This window comes from Sphaerodactylus townsendi, linkage group LG05 (genome assembly GCF_021028975.2).
Source record: "Sphaerodactylus townsendi isolate TG3544 linkage group LG05, MPM_Stown_v2.3, whole genome shotgun sequence".
In the NCBI taxonomy this organism is placed as follows: Eukaryota; Metazoa; Chordata; class Lepidosauria; order Squamata; family Sphaerodactylidae; genus Sphaerodactylus; species Sphaerodactylus townsendi.
In genome coordinates this window covers 64,679,478-64,705,952 of record NC_059429.1, presented here as the reverse complement: position 1 = coordinate 64,705,952, position 26,475 = coordinate 64,679,478, and positions in this window count along the sequence as shown.

Sequence of the window (26,475 nt, the reverse complement as noted above, 5' to 3'; positions counted from 1 at the left end):
TGATCCTCAGTCTGTTAGGATTATAATTTGTTTGCAAATTGTGAGAAGGAACATGAACTTCATAAAATATGTTTAATCATTTTTCAAATGTTGTATATTGGATTTAAAATGTTCTGTAGATATACCTTGTCCCAGCACCATGTGCCAAATAAAAACACACCATACATTTGAGTTTAACTAATTTATTGATTTTGAACTTGGCTGTTCTACATCATTACTACTATCTACTTTTATGGGCAGGCTGTGCTAGACAGCCCTTTCCTGATTGGGCAATTCTACCATGGCTCCACGTGATGCCACCAATTTATTGCTAGCTGCATTTCCCTCACCTGCACATCTGTGCCAAGGGGTTCTGAGAGTCATCTCTCTCATCCATCATGGCATAGAAACTGCTAAAGATTTATTAGATGGTGCTGAACATCCAGGACATCACCTCTGAAAATCCACCCCCACCATAGGGATAAATGATGAACTGTGCAGGAACAACCTTCTATTATACCTTATGACTCAGGTTGGCTGCCTATTTGCCCTGCCTATAATGAGCAACCTACATGGATTCCTCACAGTGCAAATATAATGGGTATAGGATGCAGTACAAACCGGTGGGGGGGGGGGGACTTCATACAGGTCCCATTCCCAAAATGAGTCTGCCCCGTTTTATTTCCCTTAACCCGGGATTTTCAAAAATCGTGAAACCATCAATCCTTATGCAGAATCCCAGGATGGAGCCACAACCGTGTGAATGGTCAGGCAGGAGGTACTTTATTTCCCTCATTTTCACCACACTGTCCACAGACACAGAGAATCCACCTGCTGTTGCAGGAAAGCCCCTTTTTCTTTTTTAAAAATTGTATGTCTCACATGCGCAGTTACACAGGTGCAGTCAGTCATACTGTGGGATGATCAACATGCTGCGGGAGTTCATTTCTGTATGCCTGCGCAGCTATGCATGTGTTGCAGGAAATAAAAAAGGAGAAGCGTTTCAGTGAGAAGGCATGAAAGCAACCTGGACTGTATCCATGGGCTCCAGTCGCTGCCTGCATGGCACACATGTGAACAGAAGAAAGGAAAATAGGTTTGTACATTATACATTTGCTATGTGGAATCAACCCTACTCTATTCTTGCCAAACTAGTTATTGGTCAAGTCACAAGTCTTAACAACAGAATTATATATTCCAACCCATCCCAGAACAACATGGAACAGGAGTACGAAGGGCCCTCTAACAAGCCTGACATAGAATATCCCCCACATTCCTGCTTAGATCCAAACTGACCAACTACTCCCATGTGAAGGAGAGTGGGTCTGCAGTTTGTAGCAAATGCCTATGTAGGAAGGGTGGTGTCATGCTCCTGGACTGTTCAATAACAAGGCTCCATGTGCAAATGATTTTCTTTATTCAAATAGCATCAAGAGAAGGCATTTAGACTTCCACTGACAGAAATGAGAGTCAGTTGCCAAAACAGTTTCCATTACACCCCCATGTCCATGTCCATTCCATGGCATATAACACTTCCTCTCAGTACCAGTTCCCCGAGGGGAACCGCAACCACTATTCTCAAGGGAAGGAGGCGACATGACCTTCACTAGGACAAAACAGCCCATTCTCCCCAACACTTTAAAGTGCAAAAGCCAGCAGGTGTCTAATGAGCAGAAAAGCTGGGAAAGCAAAACTATCCAGCAAGGAAAAACAGTTCAAGAGAAAAGATCCCATAGTCAGGAGACATGTCAGGCTGCAGCAGGAGCAGATCGTGACAGGTAGGTATTGGAAATCCACTCATATGGTTTTCCCCTTAGTCTTATATGTGAGGTAGGTTAGGCAAGTGCCCAATCTACTAAGGTTCTGTGCCTTACATGAACAAGAAGGATGCTGGCACAACAGCATCCATGACCCTAGTAGCTGTTAACCTCCACGCACTTTCCCCTGACCCTTTCCTGTCATGGACCATAGCTCCATGACATGCCTTTTGTGCTTTACTAACTCAATGTTGATTATTTCCAGATCACAAATATTTTCCTAAGGTGGTCATCCTTACCTCCTCCATCCATTCACTCAACTCATCTGACAAGTAGAAATCTCAGCTCACAAGAGATGGTTTTCTTTGTTGTCTGGATCCTGAAGTTATGGGAGAGGGAAGTTGCATATTGTGCCTCTGGTGTTCCAGAGTTGTCCTTTTTGCCTCCCTCCATCATTCTGAACGCCAACTGTTTTTGTGTTTGTTTGAGTTAAGTAGATTTACATATCCCTGCAGTGGCACCTGGCATCCATTCCATTAGGACCATGCAAAAGCCCAATCGGCTCAGATCCAGTTATGCCAGAAGGGAAACTGTAAACGAACTTAGCAGAGTTCCACTCTTGCTTTCCTTCTTATAAATTATAACACCCAGAAATTGGTTACATGTCTTGTGCAAGCAGAAATGCAAGTGAGAATACTGACACACAAGTGGCTACCTCAGATTTTTATTGTGTTTCTGCTTGTGCAAGTGCTCTAGCACAAACACAATATCTAAGTTATATCCACAATATCTAAGTTATCTCCAATATCTAAGTTATCTCCAATCCGATGGATGTCACCTACTAATGCAGCTGACCATGCATACATATTGTGAACAAGCCAATCAATGTAAGCATACATCTATAGCAGCTATCCAGCCAGTCGTGATTTATGGTGCCACTCTGCAGTTGCAAAACTACTTAAAATACTGATTGGTTTGAATAATGAGCAAATTATTAAGGTGATAAACAAAATATTGTGAACAATAAGAGTTCAAACGTCAATCACTTTTTTATTCCCCTTAAATATCATCCTCAAGATAGAAATATTATAGGTGAGTCAAATGAGATTTTCCAATGACACTTATAAAATCTTTAATGCTGAGAACTGGGCTTGGATTTAAAACTGAATGTCTGTTCTTGCTCTTCTTTTTTCTAAGAGTGAAAGGGCTGCAAGACGCAAGTGGCAAGCAGGCTCTCAAATGACAAAATGTACACCAAATTCAATCCATACTTTGTGCTCTAAATAGAATACTAATAGAACAGTTATAAAAACAGAACAGTTATGAAAGGGAGGGGCATTTAACTATAATTAAGATCATCTAACATATCTGAGTTTAGGGAAGGTTCTTAAGATTTATCTCTTCCCCCCTCTCCCTTGCCTCAGTTTTACAGACTTTGGTAACTATGGACAATAAAATGCTTTTAATTATTTGCAGAGCTGCAAACATTTTTTTCTGACATGTTACACAGCTTCTGCTGCAAAGGAGGTGAAGCCAAGGGGATTCAGCTGTTTTCACTTTAAAACAATATGAGAGTGAAGGCCAGTACATTTGTTATACATTTACCAACTCCTATAGAAAGAAGTTGTAGTTTTTTTTACCTGTGACATGTTCTTTCTTTCTTTCTTTCTTTCTTTCTTTCTTTCTTTCTTTCTTTCTTTCTTTCTTTCTTTCTTTCTTTCTTTCTTTCTTTCTTTCTTTCTTTCTTTCTTTCTTTCTTTCTTTCTTTCTTTTTCTTGAATTTCTATGAAGTTTTTTCCTGCCCTTTGCTACCATCATTACTTTGTTTATAAATTAAGCAGGGGGTCTTGAGAGCAAAATGAAAAGCACATGACTGTTTCTTTACAATTGAAATGGAAGAAATTTAATATGGCAGAAGAATCATGTTGTTTATGGAGTTATAGATTTCACTGAAGGACATCCTTACTGATTCATAATTAAACTACCAAGTAAGCTCTGTATTCTATCTACTGAGCTCTAAAGGGCATAAGGGAGACAATTTTCCTAGGTTCTGGTGAAGTTATTTTCATCACCCCAAAATGCTTTTAACATGTGGATAATAGAAACCATGGTACAAAACTCTCTATTTGGATCTATACACAGGATCAAAATGGTTTCTTTCTTTCTTTCTTTCTTTCTTTCTTTCTTTCTTTCTTTCTTTCTTTCTTTCTTTCTTTCTTTCTTTCTTTCTTTCTTTCTTTCTTTCTTTCTTTCTTTCCTTCTTTCCTTCTTTCCTTCTTTCCTTCTCCTTTCTTTCTTTCTTTCTTTCTTTCTTTCTTTCTTTCTTTCTTTCTTTCTTTCTTTCTTTCTTTCTTTCTTTCTTTCTTTCTTTCTTTCTTTCCCTACCTCCTGCATAAAGGGGCTCCATTCTTACAGGTGAGGTATACAGTTTAATTGCAATCCTAAACAGTTACATGCTTTTCAGTTTTGTTTCACATCTCTCACTGATCTTTCCTTCCTGCCAAGTGTTTTTATGTTTTGTATATTTTAACTTTGAGGCTGATGGAAGGAAAACAGTCTTTTGAAAATGTCCACCTTCTCATCCTCAGAGTATAATAACACATTTAGACTGCCTTCTTTCCCAGAAGATTGTAGTGATTCAGGCTTAGGAAAGAGCTTACTGAGGAGAGGGAAAGGGTGACTGGAGTATGTGTACAACATGATGTTGTGAGGATGCACCAGGCTGTTGTGTGTGGGAGCTCTGCTGTTCAGATTCCAAAGTGAGGAAAAAGACTTGTGGATGGAAGTAGCCTAGTAGTGAGGTATGAATTATGGCTTGAATATGCTGTTTTAAATTGCATATTCTATTATGAACTCCTGACATAACATTGGGCGTTTTCGCACACAGTTTTTATTCCAGAATAAAAGCGAACCACATTGATTCCTTACCTTTTTAATGTAGTTTCGTTGCTCGATGGCATTCACACACGGCCCGGTAGTCACGCATCTTCCGCTTGCTTCGCAACTCCCGGGTTTTTGCATCCCTCAGGAATGCGGCGCAAACGACAAATCTGATTGGCTGGCGCTCAGTCCTGGGGCAGTCCGGGGGTGGGGCCTAAGTTATCCTGTGAGGCGGGTGGGGCTGAGAGAGCTCCGAGAAGCTGTGACTAGCCCAAGGCCACCCAGCTGGCATGTGTGGGAGTGCCCAGGCTAATCTGAATTCCCCAGATAGGTAAGCCTCCACAGCTCAGGCGGCAGAGCTGGGAATCAAACCCGGTTTCTCCAGATTAGATACACGAGCTCTTAACCCCCTACACCACTGGCCGGGGTGTTTTCTCAGTGGTTCTCTTCTCCCGCTCTGGGAGAAGGCACAGGAATACCTTTGTTCCGTTTCCCAGGAGGACTTTTCGGCACTGGATCCTTGAGAAAGAGAGGGGGACGAAAACAGTGGAATGCCCTCTTCTCTACCCTACTTTAGCAGGATGAGAAGGGAAACGGGGGAAAAACCCACACGCATCCCACCCCACCCCCAAAGGAGGTCTGCAGGCAAATAAGGCACCTGTTGTGCATGACAGCACAAGAGAATATTCTCTGCTCCTCTCAAAGATGCAAGCCGGGCCTCTTTCCAGCCCTCCTTGTTCCGTTTCCCAGGAGGACTTTTTGGCACTGGATCCTTGAGAAAGAGAGGGGGACGAAAACAGTGGAATGCCCTCTTCTCTACCCTACTTTAGCAGGATGAGAAGGGAAACAGGGGGGGGGGGAAACCCACACGCATCCCACCCCACCCCCAAAGGAGGTCTGCAGGCAAATACGGCACCCGTTGTGCATGACAGCACAAGAGAATATTCTCTGCTCCTCTCAAAGATGCAAGCCGGGCCGCTTTCCAGCCCTCCTTGAAAATCCGCATCCTTTAAGCAACATCTCCTAGGCTCCGCCAAAGCAAGCAGGCTTTCGCTTTCAGCCGCCCTCCATTCAGTTCTGGACAATGGGAGGGACAAAGAGAAAAGCAGAAAGGGGTGGCGGTTTTTTAAGCACCCTTCAAGAGGCCATCTGTGGGTCGAGCTACAAGGCGTACACGACCGAACGGGATGAGGGGGGGAAGTCGAGTGAGATGCAAAAGGAACAAAGGAATGTCTTGCGCGCAGCCAGAACGCCCAGTTGCACTCCCATTGGATGGATCAAATCTCGTCACATGGTGGGCGTAAACCCTTGCTGCCGCTTGTTCCACTTTCGCTCCACTTTTGTTTCGCAACTAGGCACCAAATTGTGGGGGGGAAACTGCGTTTTCCAAGAAAGTTGCACAAGTATCGAGCGACAGGAAAAATGCGGAACAACGGCTGGAATGTGGCACAGAAAGGGAGTCGGAACACATTTCGGCTTAAGTGTGTGCGAACAAATGTGTGAAACGGCAACGACCTCACATGCCAGATCTGCAACAAACAGTGTGTGCGAAAACGCCCATTAAGAACAAAAGCCAAGCCTGCACAGATGGAGTTCATAATAAGCAACTCACATTATGTTTGAACATTTTTATTAGTATTAAATAAACAGTTCTTGGAAGATTAAAACATTAAATTTACAAAACCTAGGGTCTACTTTAGTGGTGGAAACATCAAGTCACAGCTTATGGTGACCCTGTCCAAGGCAAGAGACATTCAAGGTGATTTGCCATTGCCTACCTCAGCATAGCAACCCTCAACTTCCTCGGTGGTCTCTCATCCAAGTCCTAACCAAATTCACACCTACTTAGCTTCTGAGATCTGACAAGATCAGGCTAGTTTGGGCCATCTAGGTCAAGGCAGAGTCTGCTTTAATAACTGTATTCCCTAGATGAAACTGTTTGTGTTTTATTTCAATCTTCTTTGTTTCAAATGGTTACTTATGTATGGATTTAACATATTTAATAATATATTTTTAACATCAACAAAAAACCTTCTTCTATTACATACAAGTCACACCCTCTCTAGTTTGACCAAAGTTGTTTTATAATTGAGGTTTCCCTTTCTTTGTAGAATGTCTTACTGGATTAAAACAAATATTTGCTTGATGTTACTAGCCAACCAAATTTCTAGAGGTTACACAGAGGAAATGTGCATTCCCCAAAAGTCTCATAGTATTTATGGAAAAAGTTTTGCAGAGAAAGAGTGTATGTGTAAGAGTGCTTTTTTGTTTGTTTTCTATATTTTAAATACATCCTAGATTTTGAACAAAGCTGTTCCTTGGAGTTCAAGACACAAAACCACCAAATGAAAAATTAGCGCATAAAATTAATGATTTCTCAAGTTGGCAGCCCTTGCTGGAAAACCAAAGTCCGTCCTCCTGGCATTCACATTTGGAATAGGATCAAAGCTTCTGCCTATACTCAACATGAGAGCTGAATCATAATGAAAGAGGTAAGGGGAAAAAAGAGACGAAAATGTCTCCAGAATATCAGGTGCAAAGAAAAACTGAAGGTCTAGTAGGAAAGATCACTCACTGGCTGTGTTCTTAGTTCCAGCCCAATGAAGTAATTTTTAAAAAGAATATCTGGAAAAAATTGCCTCTGAGATTCACTAGGCTCTGTTTCATTTTACCCTCCACTAACATTAAATTGGAGGTGAAAGAAAGACTTCTGAAGGGTAGGGCTGGAGTAACCCACTAAAAATGGGCATTATAATCTGAGCTTTAAATCAGCAGACATGCAGGCCATTATGAATGGCCCAACAGTCCTAGGAAGACAGAGTTACTGTGGGCTGAGCTTGACTTAAAACCCCCCAAATATGATTATTTCCTTTATGTGGTGTATATTTTTGAGACAATCCCTTGAAGCCTTTACTTCTTTTGTATTGTTTCATATATCCCCTCTTTCAGCTGCAAGCCTTGTGTGGAGTTAGCTCCAGCATACAAAGGACCAGATTTCAGCTTTCATGAGTGAAAAATTAACTTTTACCCTCAACACTAGAAGCTCCCTTGATGTGAAGCTAATGGAATCAAAGGAAGGGTAATTCCACAGCACAGCTGCCAACAGATTCTCTCATTGAGCAGATTAGCGTACAAAGTGAAGATGAAGAGAGAGTACAGTTGTAATTGGGGCATTAGACAAACAGCCCAATGCAGTCTTCATCTCATTATGGGGAGAAAAGCATATTATGTCATGGCTCTTATAGTGGTCCAGCTGCAAACTATCATTATAGAGGAGGGAAAAAAGGAAGTGATGATGCTCTGCCTTTTATTATTAGCAGTTTAATAGCTGGAAAGAAATGGATGGATTTTCTCTACTGGATATAGCTTTTGAAATAAAATGTATTTTATGTGCTTTTTAATCATTTGTTCCAAATGACTTTATAACTAATTTGTGACAACATGGCTATGCATGGATTATTCTGCATCATTATGGTGCCTGCATCTAGCATGCCATTGCCTCAAATATATAAACAGAGTCCTCAGTATTAAACTCACACTTTCAAAATGGAGGTTAAATAGGATTGTGCCCAGTCTCTATTTGTATTTGTCAAATCTAATGAACAGTTCATGTGTATTTTGATGCTCCAAAAGCTCTGTGTTGACTTGTATGCAATCAAGGTCAGGTAGAATAAAAGCTCTGTGTTCCAGGACTAGAGTTGCCAACTCCAGATAAAAAAACTCCTGGAGATTTGGGGGTAAAACTTGGAAAGAGTTGGGTTTGGGGAGGGAAGGAATCTTAGTGAGGTATACTGAATTTTCCAAATCAACTATTTTCTCCAAGGGAACTGTTCTCTGTAGTGTAAAGATTGATTGTAATTCTATGAGATGGTTAGATCCCACCCGGAGGTTGGCATCCCTCTCTAGGTTATGTGTGTGTGTTTATACACATCACCAACTCCTTAAGAATTTCCCATGAGGCCTCACTCTCAATGAGATTAACAAGTGGATGCCAGATGATTGTTCAGTAGATTTCAGTACAGGAAAGAAGGCAGTGTAGTAATGAAGGACTTGGGATGGGAAGAAGAAGAGAAGAATAGTTTGGATGTATACCCTAGGGTTGGAGATTCGGACAGTCCAAATCCGAATTTTTACCGAATCTGCACGGATTCGGATGGATTCAGACGAGCAGGGGCCGAATCTGAGCTGTCCGAATCCTAACAGATCCGAATCCATGGGATTCGGATTACCAGCCGAATTGCGTTTTTATTTTTTGGTGTTTTTTCACATTTTGGCCTGCAGGGGAGGCATTTTTAAACATATCAGCACCAAAATTTCAGGGTATCATCAGGAGAATGTCCTGATGATACCCTCCAAGTTTGGTGCATTTTGGTTTAGGGGGGCCAAAGTTATGAACCCCCAAAAGTGGTGTCCCTATCCCCCATTCTTTCCAATGGGAACTAAGGAAATGAGGGCTACCCTTTTGAGGGTCCATAACTTTGGCCCCCCTGAACCAAACTGCACCAAACTTGGAGAGTATCATCAGGACAGTCTCCTGATGATACACTGAAATATTGGTACCGATACATCTACAAATGCACCCCCTGCAGGCACCCCCAGAAATTTGCACAAGATTCTTTGTTCTGCAGTGACTTAGCTGCATTGCTGTCAATAGGGAATTTCTGAGAGGGCTGTGGAGTGCACATTTTTCATGGTAAACCCACAAAACTTTCAGGGTATCTTCAGGAGAGTCTCTGGATGACACCATCCAGGTTTGGGGAACTTTACTTCAGAGGGAAGTGGGAGATGGGCCCTACCCTTTTTTGGGTCCCATAGAATTACACCCCCTGAAGCAAAATTCCCAAACCCTGGATGGTGTCATCCAGAGACTCTCCTGAAGATACCCTGAAAGTTTTGTGACCATACCTCCAGAAATGTGCACCTCACAGCCCTCTACCAGAAATTCCTCATTGACAGCAATACAGCTAAGTCACTGCAGAACAAAGAATCTTGGGCAGAATTTCTGGGGGAATGACTGCAGGGGACGCTTTTATTTTGAGATGTATTGGCACCAAATTATCAGGAGTATCATCCAAGGTGATCTGTCTGATGTTGCCCACCAAGTTTGGTGGTGCAGTTTCGAGGTTCAGGTAATGGACCACCCTCAAAAGGGGTGCAACTATTCCCCATTGTTTCCAATGGGAGCTGATAGGGGATGGGGCTACACCTTTGAGGGAGTCCATAACTTTGGCTCCCCCTGAACCAGAAACTGCACCTCAGAACTTTGGGGGGTATCATCCCAGGACCAGTCTCCCTGATGTTACCCTGAGGACCCCAAGTTTGAGTGTCACTAACTTTAAAAATGCTGAGTTTGCACGTGTTTCACTGCTCACTCACTCCAGCAGGCTTCATGGCTGCAGGAGGCTTGGTGAAACATGAAAACCGGAGATTTTTTTTTCAAAGCTAGTAGCACCAAATTTCAGGGTATCATCAGGAGACTGTCCTGATGACACCCTCCAAGTTTGGTGCAGTTTGGTTCAGGGGGGCCAAAGTTATGGACCCTCAAAGGGGCCTCTATCCCCATTGTTTCCAATGAGAGCTGAGGAGGTGGTGGCTACCATTTTGAGGGTCCATAACTTTGGCCCCCCTAAACCAAACTGCACCAAGCGTGGGGGGGTCATCAGGACAGTCTCCTGATGATACCCTGATATTTTGGTGCTGATATGTCTAAAAAATGCGCCCCTGCAGGCACCCCTGCAAGAATTCTGCTCCAAGGTTCTTTTTTCTGCAGTGACTTCTGCATTTGCTGTCAATGGGGAATTTCTGGGTGGAGGGGCTGTGGGGGGGTGCACATTCTATCAAGGTACAGTCAACAAAATGTTCCAGGAGTATCTTCAGGAGAGTCTTTGGATGGCAGCACCATCCAGGTTTGAGGAACTTTGCTTATGGGGGGCAGTGGGAGATGGGACCCTACCCATAACATTGAACCCACTTGAAGCAACGGTCACCAAACCTGGATGGTGTCAATGAAGAGACTCTCCCTGAAGCTACACCCTGAAAGTTTTGTGGGTTTACCATGAGAAATGTGCACTCCACAGCCCCTCCCACAGAAATTTCCCACTGGCTGCAATGGGAGCCAGCCAGCCACTACAGAGCGCACAGAATCTGGGGAAATTTCTTTGGGTGACTTTGTGAAGGGGTGCAGTTTTAGAGCTACTGTCACCAAAATTTCGAAGGGTGTGCATAAATGTACTCGTCTCCTATGATAGCCTCCCCCAAGTTTGGGTGGAGTTTGGTTCAGGGGGTCCAACGTTATGGACCTTCAAAAGTGTAGCCCCCATCTCCTGTTAGCTTCCATTGGAAACAATGGGGGATGGGGCACCCCTTTTGAGGGTCAATAACTTTGCCCCCCCTGAACCAAACTGCACCAAACTTGGGGAGAATCATCAGGACAGTCTCCAGATGATATCCTGAAATTTTAGTGCTGCTAGCTTTAAAATTGCACCATCTGCAGGCCAAAACGTGTAAAAAACACCAAAAAATTCAAAAAAATAATAAAACGGACCCGAATTTTTCGGATTTACCCGAATTTTCGGGTATATCCGAATCGGCTATGATTCGGATTCGGGCATACAAATCATTTTATGCCCCAAAATACCCAAATCCGAATTTTACCGAATTTTTTTACTATTGACCAACCCTAGACCCTGCTTTCTCAACTGTAAGGAGACTGAAGAGGCTTACAAACTCCTTTTCCTTCTTCTCCCCACAATAGACACCTTGTGAAGTATGAGGGGCTGAAAGAGTTCTGAGAGAACTGGGACTAGCCCAAGATCACCCAACAGGCTTTATGGGGAGGAGCAGGGAAACGAATCCAGTGCAACATATAAGAGTCTGCTGCTCATGTGGAAAAGTGGGAAATCAAACCTAGTTCTTCCGATTAGAGTATCCTGCTCTTAACCCTGCTGGCTCTTTGAGTTACTATTTGTATTCATCAGTGATGCTTTCTGGGAGATCTTGGGTTGTTTTTTCTCAGTCTAGCCTATCTTACAGGGGTAGTTGTTGTGATAATAAAATGGAGGAAAGTGTGCCCTGACTCCATGGATGGGGATTTTTAAAATAAATGTAGATACAATGTAGAATGCTGCTTCTTTGAAAGGTCTGATAGCTACCTCTTTCTTGTTTGTTGGGAGATAAAGATGTTCCTCTTCCAACAATGTTGCCTGCACTTAGCATTGTCAATCTCCAGGCAGTGGCTGGAGGTCTCCTGGAATTACAAGTGATCTCCAGGCAACAGAGATCAGTTCCCATGGAAAAAGTGGCTGCTTTGGAAGGTAGACTCTATGGCTCTTTCCGCATGGGTGCAAGTGGGGGTGCGTCGGCATAAACAATGCCAACGCACCCCCCCGGGACTGTTCACACAGATGGCCCCAGTAGGAGTGCAAGCGGCGGCGCAGCCTTCACACAGGCTGCGCTGTCCCTGAATGCTGTACCTCGTCTCCTGGCTTCCAGCATGTTGCAGAGGCCAGGGAACATCCCCCGCAGGCTGGAATGGCGGCTCTGGAGTTGCAGGCCAGGGGGGCATCTCCAGAAGCCAGGAGACGAGGTACGGCATTCAGGGACGGTGTGGGGGGGGGAGACGCTGCTTCCGAAAAGCAGCGTCTTCGTGCCGCTTGGGGGTGCGAACCCCTCCCCAGGGATGGCGTTTTTGCCGTCCCTGGGGCACTCTATTCCGCCTGTGCGGAAAGAGCCTATGATATTATATCCCACTTCCTCCCCCAAAGTCCCAATTTTCACCCTTCTGAGCATCCACCTACTACATTTCTAGGTATTTCCCAACATGGAGCTGACATCCCTGCTTGTAGTGGTTGATTTTCAGCAAAGACTTTGAGATGTCTCTTAGTCCAACAGTTTTTTATCATTATTTTTAATGGTCTCACATGATCTTATGTGCTTTAATTGTTTTATATGAATGTATGTATCTGTGTTTTCTTTTATGGTTTATTTATTGCTGTATCTTAATGTGATTTCTTTTATACTTAGCAAATTGCCCAAAGCATTGCCAGCCAGTCTCCACAGGGAAGATTTTGTCTAGAAGAAACTATATCCCTTTGACAGAAAAGAAGTGAATGTGCAAGAAAAATGGCATATGTACAGAGAGTAATTGATTCTTCATGATAATAAATGTGAACTCAAACCTATGGATGATTTAAGAGATACAACTAAAAATTTGTACCATTATTATCAACTGTTTTAATCCACAAATGATTGATTTGGAATGTAACCTATTATAAAATGATGACAAATTGATCTCCAAAATATATAAAATGCTATTAATATGGGATACACAAGATGAAGTGGTTAAATCTGTAATGATTAAATGGTCTAGAAACGTTGGCCACGACATTCTGATGGAACAGTGGGAGAGACTGTGAAAAAATGATTTAAAATTTATGCATGTTACAATATGTTATAATATGAAAGAAAATTGTATTGTCGAAGGCTTTCACGGCCGGAATCACTGGGGTGCTGTCTGGTTTCCGGGCTGTATGGCCGTGTTCTAGCAGCATTCTCTCCTGACGTTTCACCTGCATCTGTGGCTGGCATCTTCAGAGGATCTGAAGATCTTCAGAGGATCTTCAGAGGATCATCTGAAGATGCCAGCCACAGATGCAGGTGAAACGTCAGGAGAGAATGCTGCTAGAACACGGCCATACAGCCCGGAAACCAGACAGCACCCCATTGAAATCCTCTGAAGATGCCAGCCACAGATGCAGGCGAAACGTCAGGAGAGAATGCTGCTAGAACACGGCCATACAGCCCGGAAACCAGACAGCATCTCACTGAAAGAAAATTGTTGCAAAATGATGTATAGATGGTACTTAATGGCAAAAAAGGGCAAAGCTGAACAAAAGTGTATCAAATAAAAGCTGAAAGTGTCGACAGCAAAAGGAATCTTTTTTCATATGTCATGGAAATGTAAATAAGCTTTGACGATTTGGGATATGATACTCAAGGAATTGTAAAAAAGTGGCAGTGACTGGAGCCATGGGCTCCCATTCACAAGAGTGGGGAAATCTACTCATTGAAGTGGTGCACAGCTGCACCAGCAGATTCGCTCTCCCAGGTCACTTGCAACATCACTTGCAGAGGGGCGATTTCACCAGCATGCAGCCACCACAGTTCTTCCCAGCATTGGGATGCCATGCTGAATGCCATATCAGCATTCTAGGGCTCCTGCCTCTGCTAACATAGCAGGGGCAGGGGCAGGGGCATGGCCAGGGAAGGAGTCTGGGCCTCAGACATGCCACCATAAAGGGAAACCTCCATGGAAAGCCTCCATGGGAGCGGCAGCCTGGCAGCATGGTGGCGAAGCCCATCACCATCAAGTTTGGATGGGACTGCAGGTCTCCTAGGTCCTAGTATGACACTATTCTGTGTTTCATTGTTATGCCCTTTCCTTGTCCAATACAAATCTCTTAAACTGCTACTGTGCTCCTCCTCCTTCTGTCATTGGGCCACTCCCCACTTACCTCGTCTGAGTGCAACCCCGCAGCGACCCCTCGTAGAAAAGCCTCCGTGGCTTTTGACCACGGAGACATTTGTTCCCCACTCATTTTCCATTCAGGAAATAGCGCGGGGTTCCACATCAAGAGTCAAAGAGGCAATCGAGCGTTCTGATTGGCTGGCACGCGTGTGCGTCATTTACACGTGGGAGTTGCAGCCAGCCAAAGGCGGGGCTCCATTTTGATTGGCTGACCCAAAAAGTTGGTTTGGATAAAGCTGAACTCATTGTTTTGAAACGATCTGCACATGCTGGCGTCACTACTCGATGTACCAAATTCGCTTGGGCAGAAAAGCGAAAGTAAAAATCGGGTTTTTTAGTTTACAACCGCCAACAACCCTGTGCTCAGCGGCACTTTGCCAAGCTGCAAAACCCGTGGAGCTTTCGAGGCAAAAAGAGCAAAAAAGAGCAATGTTGGCACGTCTTGTTGTGCACACGTCTCAATTTCCGAGCACTTTCTGACAGGGACACCCTCCCTAAACAAAATGGCGGTTCCTGTTTCCTGATTGGCCGGAAGCTGCACGTCAGGAAGCGGAATCAGCCAGCTGGCTGTAAACAGGCGAAATTTCCCCACCCCAGCGGCAAGCGTGGGTTTTTGAAAATGTTGCTCTTTGCAGAGGACCTAATTTGCCGCGCGACAAGGAGGTGGGAGAGCGGCAAATTAAGGGCAGCTGCGCAGTGGGCGCTGGTGACGTGGGGAACGTCCATCCTCCTCGTGTCTTTTAAAGAGGTGACCCCGTGGCTTATGGTGAGTGGGGAGTGGTCCATTGTTACTATTACTGCTGCTACAGCAACATTTTTCTCTGAGAGGTTTTCCTCTGTAAGCATCCAGTTGTGTACTCCAAAGCTATTTTATAATAGTCTTTGAAATAATTAGGAATATTTAGCTGACTCTAGTCAACATTTAATTTTACACATATCGCTTCAAACAGCATGAAGAATATGCTAGACTTATTCTGCTGATTAATTAATAAATATATATCATAAATCAATCACACATCTCAGTCCTTCACTTTTAAAAAACAACTTCATTTTTGATGGGGAATTCTGCAAGTGGAAATCAGATATTTCAGCAGTTTGGGTTGATGGATGGCACTTCTTTCTTTTTTAGATCTGCAGTTCCTTTGCAATGTTTATAATGTTGAAACAAAGGAGTTAATATTTCAGAATACAAAGTTGTTTTGTAAAAAAAATAAGAGAATTCTCAGGAGGCTCCAGCATTACAAATGTAGGAGATGAAATTCTTTTCTCTCAAATAAAATAATTGGGTATTAGCTTCTACTGTACCCCAAAGTAAGGATCTAAACTGAACAAAAGTTCTTATTCAGTACTAAATGACTGTGTTGAATAGTTCTCCACTGACAAGCTTGGGTTGACTGTGAAAGGTAAAAGCTTCTGATTTACTTTCTAGGCCAATTCTTTGAGCTTTGTGCTTGTTCTGCGATTGACATGTTTTATCTGATAATACTGCAAAACAAACAAATGAAAACAAACACCACTGTGCATCCATGAAGCACTCTCATACTAGATTACACATTATAAAGTTGAAAGACAAGCTCTGGGAATTCTCTGCTCTGAATGTAATGCCCAGGCATGTGTGTGAATGATTTATACTGAGACCACAGTGTGTTGAGGGAAGGAGATAAAGCTTCCCTCATGCTGTTTTCATAACCTGAATTGGGGGACCACTAAATACCCCAATTTTTCAGGAAGAAAAAATGGCAAATGGAGGAAAGGTTCAATGTGAATTGGGCCTGTACTTGCCTGGGAATAGTGCACGTCTGGGCTGGTCAACAGGATCAGAGTAGATATCAGTGATGTACCATTAATGGGGACATGCCTTTTTATGCCTGGTAGGCATAAGGCCACCATGTTTTTGTAATGTTTGCATAATGTTTTTGATATGTAATGTACGTTTATATCAAAGCACCAGTCACTATTAAAAATGCACTGCACTTTATCTCCTTTATAACACCTTAGTAACACCATTGTTGCCAGTGGGCATCCTGTGGTATTACCATACCCTCAGTGTAAAAAAAGGATAGTTTATGGAGATGGATCAATGGGAACATGCTGCATTTGTAGACAGTCAAGAGGTCATCCTGAGGTATTACTATAATCTCAGTGTAAAATTGTAAGTGGGAAATAAGGGGATTGGCCAGAAGTTTTTTTGGCAGGCTACAGGAATTCATGCCTGGGGACAGATTGGGACTGCAACCTCTGACCCAATTGTAGAAGACAGAGTTAAAAGCAGCCTGCCTGCTTGAATTTGTGTGAGTTTATGTATGACTTTGCTACACACTCTGTGAGGGAGGCAGATTTTCAGGAAATGTGAACTTTAGTTTGGGTTACAATCCTTTACTGGTTTTATTCTCTTTTGCTAGATACTATTTCCTAATTGCAGCTTTCACTGTTTTATTATCCTGTGTTGGCACTTAGTAGCAAAAAGTTTTTGCTTGTTAAAAAAAATGTGATGGCACTTGATCCTACTCATTGATCCAGTCATTCTACGGAGAATACCCCAAACTCTGGTGATCAGAGGTGTAGCTAGGGAAAATGGAGCTCGGTGCAAAATCTGAGTTTTGCGCCCCCCCGTATGGACCAAAGGCCGCCCCCCCCACTACGACCAAAGAACAATTTTTTGCACCATGTCATCTCAAAGTCACGATCACATTATAGAACATGCCCCAACTCACAAATCTGGGCTCCCTAGTTGAAATAACATTGAAACAACATTGTTTAGAGCCCAGATTCTTCTTTTAAATCCACCTTAAAGGGAGAATCTGGGCTCTCTAGTTTAAACAACATTGAAAGTGATGCTGTTTCAGGGGGAAAAATCTTAACACTTTTGGAGCAGCCATGAGAGATTCCAGACAGTTGGTTGCCACTTCCTGAAGACTCATTTGCTGCCAGGGGCGCTAGCCATATAAGCCCACATCTGGGCATGCCACCCGTTGGCTTGGTCACTCCAAACCTCTTAAGGAGGTTCCATCAAGCGGTTCCATCTCACCTGCTGTTCCCCATCTATAGATCAGTCCCCCATGCACAATTGCCAATCGGCTATGATAATAGAACATGCATTAACAACAATAAAACAAGGGAGAGTGGGTGGAAAACACGACTTGCTTCGGCAAAATGGTGGTGAGTGAGGCCGTGCCTGGCCTTATATAGGCTGCCCGGCCTCATCCCAGTGATGTCAGGGTGACCAGCTCCTGATGTCACTAACCGGCACCCCGCAGCCCACGGGGCATGCACGGCAGTCGGGGAAGGGGCCTCGTGAGCCGGGAGAGGCCTCATGAGGCCCTGGGGAAGGCGGGAGCTGCTACGGGAGGCTGTCCCTTCCCCAGCAGCAGTGGTGGCCATGTTAAATTGTGGCTGCTCCTTTGTGCAAGCAGGGAATTCATCCTTTATAGTAATTCATCCTTTATAGTATTCCTGGCATGTACCAGTCTCTTCTAATGAGGTGTAACACTTGGAGTGGTTTGGGTGTTGGTAGGATAGGGCACCAAGGTAGGATAGGGCACCAAGGAAGCAACTTCCCCATTCCTTGTAGGATAAAAAAGCCAGCTATGGTTTTATGGTTGTGTTTGCAGTCAACGGAATGTTGCCAGGCATAGCCCACGCTCTTAAATAGAATTTAATAATTGATGTTGAACACTAAACTAGTTTGATCACTAAACTAGTTGAACCCAGAAGTGGTATCTTGTTTGTTATTTGGAGGGACATGCCTTAGACAATGGAGAGAAGTAATCCCAGGACCACCAGTGTGCAATAAAGTATTTTCATGGTTGAGCTGACCAGGGAAAATAACATGTTTCTCTTGCAATGCTCCTGCAGGGGAGGGAAAACATTTGGACAGAAGAAGTAGAAAAAAAGCAGAGATGTTCCTTGACCAAATGAGTCATCTCACTACCCCAATGCCCACCCAGTCTGTTTTAACCCATCCCCCCCCCCCAAGTAGAGAAAAACTGGACTACAAAAATCAGTCTAGGGAGGAATTATTGAGGATAATATCAAAGATGGCAATTCTAAGGGAGCTTTTCTTGCACTGAACTCTGTTAACTTCTGAGTAGACCTGCTGAGGCTTTCTTCCTAAGTGCAGAAAATCTATATCCCACTCAACCTACTAATACTCATGTAAGTCTCATTTCTGCATTACCTACTTTTTTCTACAAAAAAGACTTCATAATATATGCTTTTCTCTTCCTCCAAAAGTGTGAAAAGAACCAACCCAACACAACATGAGTATAAAAAGATAAGAAAAAAAATCCTGTTTGATGCAGTAACTGTGAAACTTAAGAGTTCTGAAGACTTACTCATGAAATGTTACTATTTTTACCGTGTGCGTAGTCAGCACCATTCCATCTCTCAGTGTATTTCACTTATGTACTGTGTGTAATGTGCGTGTGCGTGTGCGTGCGTGTGTATATATTTCTAGCATACTTTTGAGTACCCTCGCTTTAGTAGGCTGAGTTGAAAAAATATTGGAGAGGATTTTTCTAACTGCAGCTTCCAAAACATTTCAACAGAGTACCCTTTTCAACTAACCCCCCCTTCTAGATCATACTTTAGATTGAGCACTCTGTTCTTGACCTTTTCCCTCTCTCATAGCACAGGGAAACCTATATAAAGAAACTTGGCTGGAGTTTGAAAAGCATAAATTAAGGGAGGAGGAGCCTGGGAAAGTCCCATCAGAGCCCAAGCATAAAGAGTTCAGATGGTGAAGTTTTCAGCTGTTGTAGATAAAAGTTTCAGCACTTTCAATTCTTGCTTTTTGCTTCTGCCAATAATCAGGGGGAGGGCTCTTCCCTAGCCATTTACCGCTGAAGAAATAACAAAAATAAATTAAACAAAAAATAAAAACACTGTGAATTGAATAAATAATAATGTCACTGAATATCAAAATATCAAAGGAAAATAAAAAGGGAGTGTGTGTATGTGTCTGTGTGATTGGACTTTAAATTTCAGTAAAGGCTGTGGTAGTTACTATTTCAGGGGGGAAATGCTAAAATGCTAATCATTTAATGTCAATTTATATCCTGGAGAAGATAACAAGGTTTGGAGGTGACAAGACTAATTAGTTAAACATCTCTTTTTAATAATCTGTCATTAACAGAGGCATAGCTAGGGAAAATGGAGCCCGGGCAAAATCTGAGTTTTGCACCCTTCCCCCTGTATGGGCAGCCACCCTCCCCCACCATAACCAAAGGCCACCCTCCTCCACTACAACCAATGTGATTTTGCATGATTTTGCGCCCCCCACATGACTCCCACTGGGAGCACCTGGGGCATTTGTCAGCACTGGTATCCAATCTGTTGATGGATCTCCCCAGCACCTATCTTTCCCCTCCTTTCTGTATATTGTCTTTCACTAACACAAACGATGAGAAAGTTCTTTACAGCCTCATCTTGTTTCAGTGTCTTGTCTACCATGTCTCTCCCCCCCCAATATTTCTTTTATAAGTATATGGATAATTCTTCATGTGTGGGAATTAATATTACATTGGAAAAAGCTCCTGGACAAGTCAACACAGGAGAAAATTGTTGTTTTTCCTGTGGAAAGTGGAATGGAAAGAAAATCCATCACTAGTTTTAATAGTGCTATAAAATATTATAATTTATTGAGTGTCATATTAATCATAGTTTAATACATATCCCTGTATGTGCTTGTCCTTGTTTTAACTGATATAATCTCTTATATTAACTTTACCATAAACTGTCTTCAAGTTGAGTTTGGTTCATACTAAGGTAGTGATTGGTTTCATACAAGGAACCTGTTTGTAGAAGGGCAGAAACATACTTAGTTGTAAAGTCAACATTTATGACCATAAGCTTAGAGTGGCAACAAAGCCCTAAGCTCCATACTGAGAACATTAAATATTAATAGTATAAACCATTTCTTTGGAATGAGGTTATCAGAAATAAAGAGCAGAAGGAAAACAGGGGTAAAATGCAGGACTTTTGATCAAACTGACTTTATTGTACCTAAGGCTGCTAGTTATAGATTCAAAATGTTTGTTGAGAAAATCTGCTCTTTCTACAAAGTTCTCCCTGAAGTATTAAAAAAATGGAATTATGAAGTTGTGAAGAATGATAAAATAATGCTTGGTTACATAAGTCTTGTAATACAAATATATGAAAATAGTAGCCTCTCCTCTGGTCCTCAGTTCACCTGCTGAAAAGTAAGCATTGCTTTTAGTAATTATTGTTTTATTTTTATAATTTCTTTTCTGGCAAATGTGAAACTTCCTAATGCTGATTTAAAAAAAAGAAAAATGAAGTTTTGGTATATCAAAATTAAGTTGCCATATACACATATGCACAGCAACACCAACACAAATAGTTTGGAGTCCAGTTATATAAAACATAAAACTCATCCAAATTACTGAATCCAACTTACATAGGTTCCAGTATTAGTACAATGATCTGTGCATTTGAGTGCACACAGATGTTACTAAAAATGGCTTGGTGGAACTGGCTTTCCCCATCTGCATGCTGCAACTTATACATAGGCTGCAACACAAGGAACATCCTCCTGGGAGTAATCCCCATTGAATAAAATGAGACTTTTATTTTGAATAGATCAGTTCAGGTTTGCTCCCAGACAGGGGCCCATTCCGCACAGGCCGGAGAGACGGACTCATACCGGAGTACTTGGCTGCAGTGGAGCCCTGAGACTGTTCACACACTCTTGTGCGAATGGCCTCATGGCTGCCAGGGACCACAGACAGGCCTTCCCCACCACCTCCTGCCTGATCCCTGCTTTCCTGTTCTGTAAAACAAAATAATCGCTCATTGATTCTTGTATAACCTACTCTGAGGCTGCTGGCATGGGTTAGGGGCAGTTTAGTGTCATTTGCAGGGTGGAAACCATGCGAAGTTCCCACCCAAAATGGTGTTTTTACCACCCCCAAACTGGCTTTATTGGCCAGTGCAGAGTGGGCCTTACTTCCAGTTCAGATTCTAAGTTTATCAGTTATGTCCCTGCTCCCATGTTTCTGTTGCGTTGCTTTCCTTCATATGTTCTGTCATTTGTTTTTATGGTAATTTACTTAAAAATGTAATAAGCTTCAGTTGAACAAGTGCTTTGTGTAAAGGAGGAAGGGAGAGAAGGAAGGGCAACTGTGATGACAAAACTACCAAGCAGTCTACTCTGTACAGAGTCAGTTTGTGCTCCAAACGCACAAAACTGATTTCCTGTGAGCTTCATCTTAGAAAGGAACAAGTACACCTGAGAATATCGTGATGAATGTTCTAGAATGCAGAGACCCTTGTGTTTAGGTACATTTGTACACCTAATATATGTGTATATCTGTATTTGGCCATATGGTCCACATCTTTGAAGGTCATTTGGTCAAAAGATATTTTATTACAGCCATGCAATTGTTTGTTGAACAGGAACAAAATCTATAACACATTTCTCCAAATCTTCCAATTGCCTAAATAGTAAATCAGCAGGAAGGCCTCTTTTTTGTTTTTACTGTTCATGTTGGGAATTCAATGAATGATTTCATTCCTTTGTTGATAACTCCCATGTTTTCATGTTCACTACTAGTTGTATAATAATAGTTACCACACTAGTCTATTAAATCTCTGTGTTATCACCACAAATGTCGGGGGAATTAAAATTGTTGTTCTGTACAAATTAATTAATCATCTTTTGGAAAGGACAAAGAGCAGATATCCTCTTTTGATATGTCCAATTACCATGTTTCTAATTTGCACATGGATAAAGAACTGTAAAATGGAAAACTTGTTGCACATACATGTATGGTGGTTCTATGTTGATACAAGCTTCTGGAGAACTATTACACAGATTATGTCTATAATTCCGAACAAGATTTGATTTGGGGCATATATCCATGGAAATCAATGGAAATCAGTGGGACTTCTGAAAAAAGTATGTTTTGCATTCTTTTTTTGCAATAGGAAAAACCAAAGAATAGATAGCAATGTAAAATCACAAATTATTATTAAGTGTTATTAATAACATGTTAAATCATGTTATTAATAATAGAGAATAGTTACACCATGTTTTTAGGGAGCACCTATGCAAATGGAAAATCTGGGTTCAGCAAAGGGTGTAATTTATTATTAAAGAGGAATAAATCAATTAGTACAACAATCTGGACCTATTTAATTTGAAAATATGATCCAAAAATACCTTGGTATGAATATTTTTTCAATAGTCCAAATTTTGGGTAAGAAGCCATTCAGTTTACATTGTGTTGCATGGCACTATGTAGGTTATTGTGTAGGACATTTAGGGTTGCCAGTCAGTAGTAACCAGCAGGAGTTCAGAGGGGTGGGGACATTGTATAATTGGTGCAACATTATTTCCAGGGAAAATTTGAAGTGGCATCACACCATGCTAGGAATCTCTGGTAAAATAAGAGTGTTTCCAACAATTCCTAGAGCAGACTGTTTTACCAGCATTTGGAAACTGTGCAGCTTCTCTGCTCTGTCCCACGTGACTTTGGAAAGAGCAAAAAATAATGCATAAAGGAAAGTCTACAGCAGAGGAAAGTTGATCTCGCTACAAGGCAGAACACATGTCTAAATGGCCAGAGTTACATCCTTCTAAGTCAATTCAAATCAATGGGCTCAGAAAAGGTTTAACTGTTTAGGATGGCACTCTTATGGCATAAGCTTTTGTGGAGTAGGACCCACTTGAACGGATGTCTGGCTTTTTTACATGAATGCCGCCTTGACACAGTGAGTTTGTAATCAGCCACTAGAACCAAACACAAATATATCTGATGAAGTGGACTCCACCATAAATCTGTTAGTCTTTGAAACATCACAAGACTAGCTCTCTGGTATTTGTCACAAATATTATGGGCACTGTTAAGAAAGAGGAATATTCCATAACAAATTAAACATTACACTACATGATATAGTAAGTCACATGGGTATGTAACTAACCTAATTTTTATCACAGTGTATACAGCACAATGAGATGAAAAACAATTTATTATGTGGCGCAGAGAATTTAATGTGCAGTATAGATTCTTTTGTTAAAGAATGTAATAGTTGAATCAAATGTTGATATTCTCCTTTTATTACTCTCTCTAGGCAATGTTTAAATTAGAACCATTACAGAAGTGTTATTTTCTAGGCACACTGTCAGTGTATGTCTCATATTTCATTTTAAGATCCAGCCAGAACTTTAGATTGTGAAAGTGATGTACAATTGTAGTGGAAAGTCCATTCAGAGCATTTAGTGCTAGCTGCTGGCTGACCCATTCACTGGGATTCAGATCACCTGGAATAGATTTCATTTTGGCTTGACTTTGCTTTATCCAATTTTCATTTGCTTCATTTTTTTAGTTTTATGTCATGTGCAAGTACTGCAGATATATGCATTGGTCTTCATTTCTGTCTGGATTATTTTCTCCAGGTAACTGAAAAGGACAAGACACAGTCCTTCTCCTCAAGGGACCATTCTATACTACAACCAGACTGTAACCTTGGATGTGACTAGCAAGAGCCATTGTGGATTTGTGTTATATCATATGTGCAGATCCTGCTACATGTAAAAATGGTGACTCAGTAGTGATGAGATAAAAGCAATTGTTCTAGAGTTCTGTGGAGGGAATGACATTTCCATTCATAAAAGTCCTGTGTAGATGCTTATCTAGGCAATGTGAACATATTAAGGCAGTGATGGCAAACCTTTTTTAGACCGAGTGCCCAAATTGCAACCCAAACCCCACTTATTTATCGCAAAGGGCCCACTGGTTGGCTCCCTCTTCCTCCGCCCCACCCGCTCGAGCAGGGGCCAGCCTGTTCTAGCCTCCAGCAAGTCCCACGCACACCGTTCTGTGACTCTTTAGCATCTCTGCCTCCTCTGCGCCCCCCCCCCTCGGGCAACAGCCAACTGGAGCACAGGCACCAGGCCTACCAGCCGAGTCCTCCCTGCTCACTGTGGTGTGCGCATGTCGTGTTCAGTGGCCCAGGCCAGCCTAGATGTGTGTGTGTGTGTGGGGGGTGATTTCCCCCCTGACAAACTCTGTGTGCACATGCTCACAGAGAGGGCTCCGAGTGCTATTTCTGGCACCCGTGCCATAGGTTCGCCATCACTGTATTAAGGATATACATGCTGGGATATTGCCCACTGGTCTTGTTCTGATCTCTTTATATTTGCCCATTTCTTCTGTATGCATAAACTGCATATGTGTAGGTTCTCTCCTCATGAACTATACCTTCTATTTTTATAATCATGCTGAGAGACCTATGTGTGTGCAGATTACACATACATGGTCTGTGCAGATTGAGATGGAATTAATAGGTGGAATCTTGATATCCTCTTAATTCTCCCTAGATTCTCTATTTATTCTCCCTAGACAGAGGTTTGCATTGGAGTTAAGAATGTGATCTGAGAGTATCACATAGTTTGGGGTGGCAAGTGGAAGAGAATATGCCTTGTGTTATATGATATTAGTTTGGTATTAGTTTGATGTGAGCTCATTTGAGACCTATAGGTTTTCATAATCCTCTCAACACAAATGCTGAAGTTTCCCCAGAAAGATAAATCCATGAATCAAAAATAAAGAACTCTGAGCTGTAATGGTTATCGGAGAGACTATCAGGAAGAACCTGACTTTAGCAAGGCCTTTTATACTGTGTAAAGAATGTGACATCCATTGCACTCCTGAGCTGTTTTGATTGAATTTTTTTCACACTGAGGTCATTACTGAGCCAGCTTTAAATATCCCTTTCAGGCAGCTGGTCTCAGTGTAATGTGATTTTTTTTAAAAGGATCCAGGGCTGCTTGACTATTTCAGACAAAGAAGGAAAAGGCCCCTGCTGAGTTTGGAAATCATCTTGCTACTTGGAGATCAATGTAGAACAGGTTATTTATTGCTGTTCTTGGCATGGGGGATCGTCACAGGCCTGCAGACTAAGTTTGGCTGCTCTGCTTGCAGCTCTCCAGCACAGCTGATGATCCTTCCTTCAGAGCATGGGGTGCCTGAGAGGCCATGTAGGCAAAGGGGCTGCCTTGCTCTGAATTCTTCTTAAGCTGATTTCCAGTTGCATCAACAAAGGGACTGAGTTAACAAACAGATGTGTTGAAGGAACAGAGAAGAACCAAATCATTACACTTTGGCATTAGCAAACCACTAAGAGGGAAGTCTCAGCTACTGTAACACCATGAAAATCTGAAGAAGCAAAGCATTGATTTATTAGTTTTTAAAATAATGTGACCACAGTTGGTGTGACAGGGGGCTTAGGTGGTTGCTTGCTGACCAATGAGAGCTGCAGCAAAGCCCCCTCACAGTGATGGGTTGTTACTAGTGAAGGATAGAGTCTGGAGGAATCTGCTGAAGGCATGGGTTGGGTCACCTTCTTTCTAGCTCCCTTTTACCCCTCTCAACTTCCCTCCTTCCTCCCCTCTCCCCAGTTTTTCCATGCAGGCTGCTGTCTGCACACAGAATTTGCTCCTGCATGCCTGGGAGGATTTGGTGTATTTGCTGCAGGATTTACTAAAATGGACAGGATTGCCCATTTGGGAGTTTCTACTAAGGATGCTATGAATTTTGCCACAAATACATTCAATTGTCAAATTTACTGTACTCCAAGATAGCAGTCAGATGTGAGCCAATTACTCTGTTTGGTTCATGGTGCCAGTTGTGAATGCCTGCTAAACCAGTTTGCATCCATTTTCCCCAAATCTGAGCATTTGATGGTGACCTCTGGCCCAATATTAGGTATGACAACTAGCAGTGATTCATGTTAATGCAGTGGTACATATGAGATAAGATTCTCATTTAGATATCTCGTTCTAAACTCATAAAGAATACACTCCAGCATCTTGAATTTAGAACAGAAGTATACTGGTGTTCATACAATTCATATAACAACAGTACTGTATGTTTCCTGTTATTAACACCAGACATCTGGGTCAGCGGCAACTTCTGAACAAATCTTCAAGGGCACCATCATGTACTCCTCTGCAAGAGCACCAGTTATGAAGAGAAAGCTATGCCCACCTCCCTCTATGTTTCAGATTGCATATGGTTATTCTCCAGGATCACCTTGTTTCTAACAAAGATTGGTTCTGGACACATCGATAGTCCACTGTTATACACTATTAAAGAGTAAAGTTTTCCCTCCAGTCGTGTCCGACCCTGGGGTACCACTGCAAGTAGTGATTTCATAAGCTAGCTGTTTTTGTGGGGTAGTTTGCCATTGCTTTCCCTGGCTATTCTTTACCCCCTAGCTATGTGCCAGGTACTCATTTACCGACCAAGGAAGGGATGGATGGCTGAGTTCACCATGAGCCAGCTGCCAGGATATCTGACCCACAGGAGG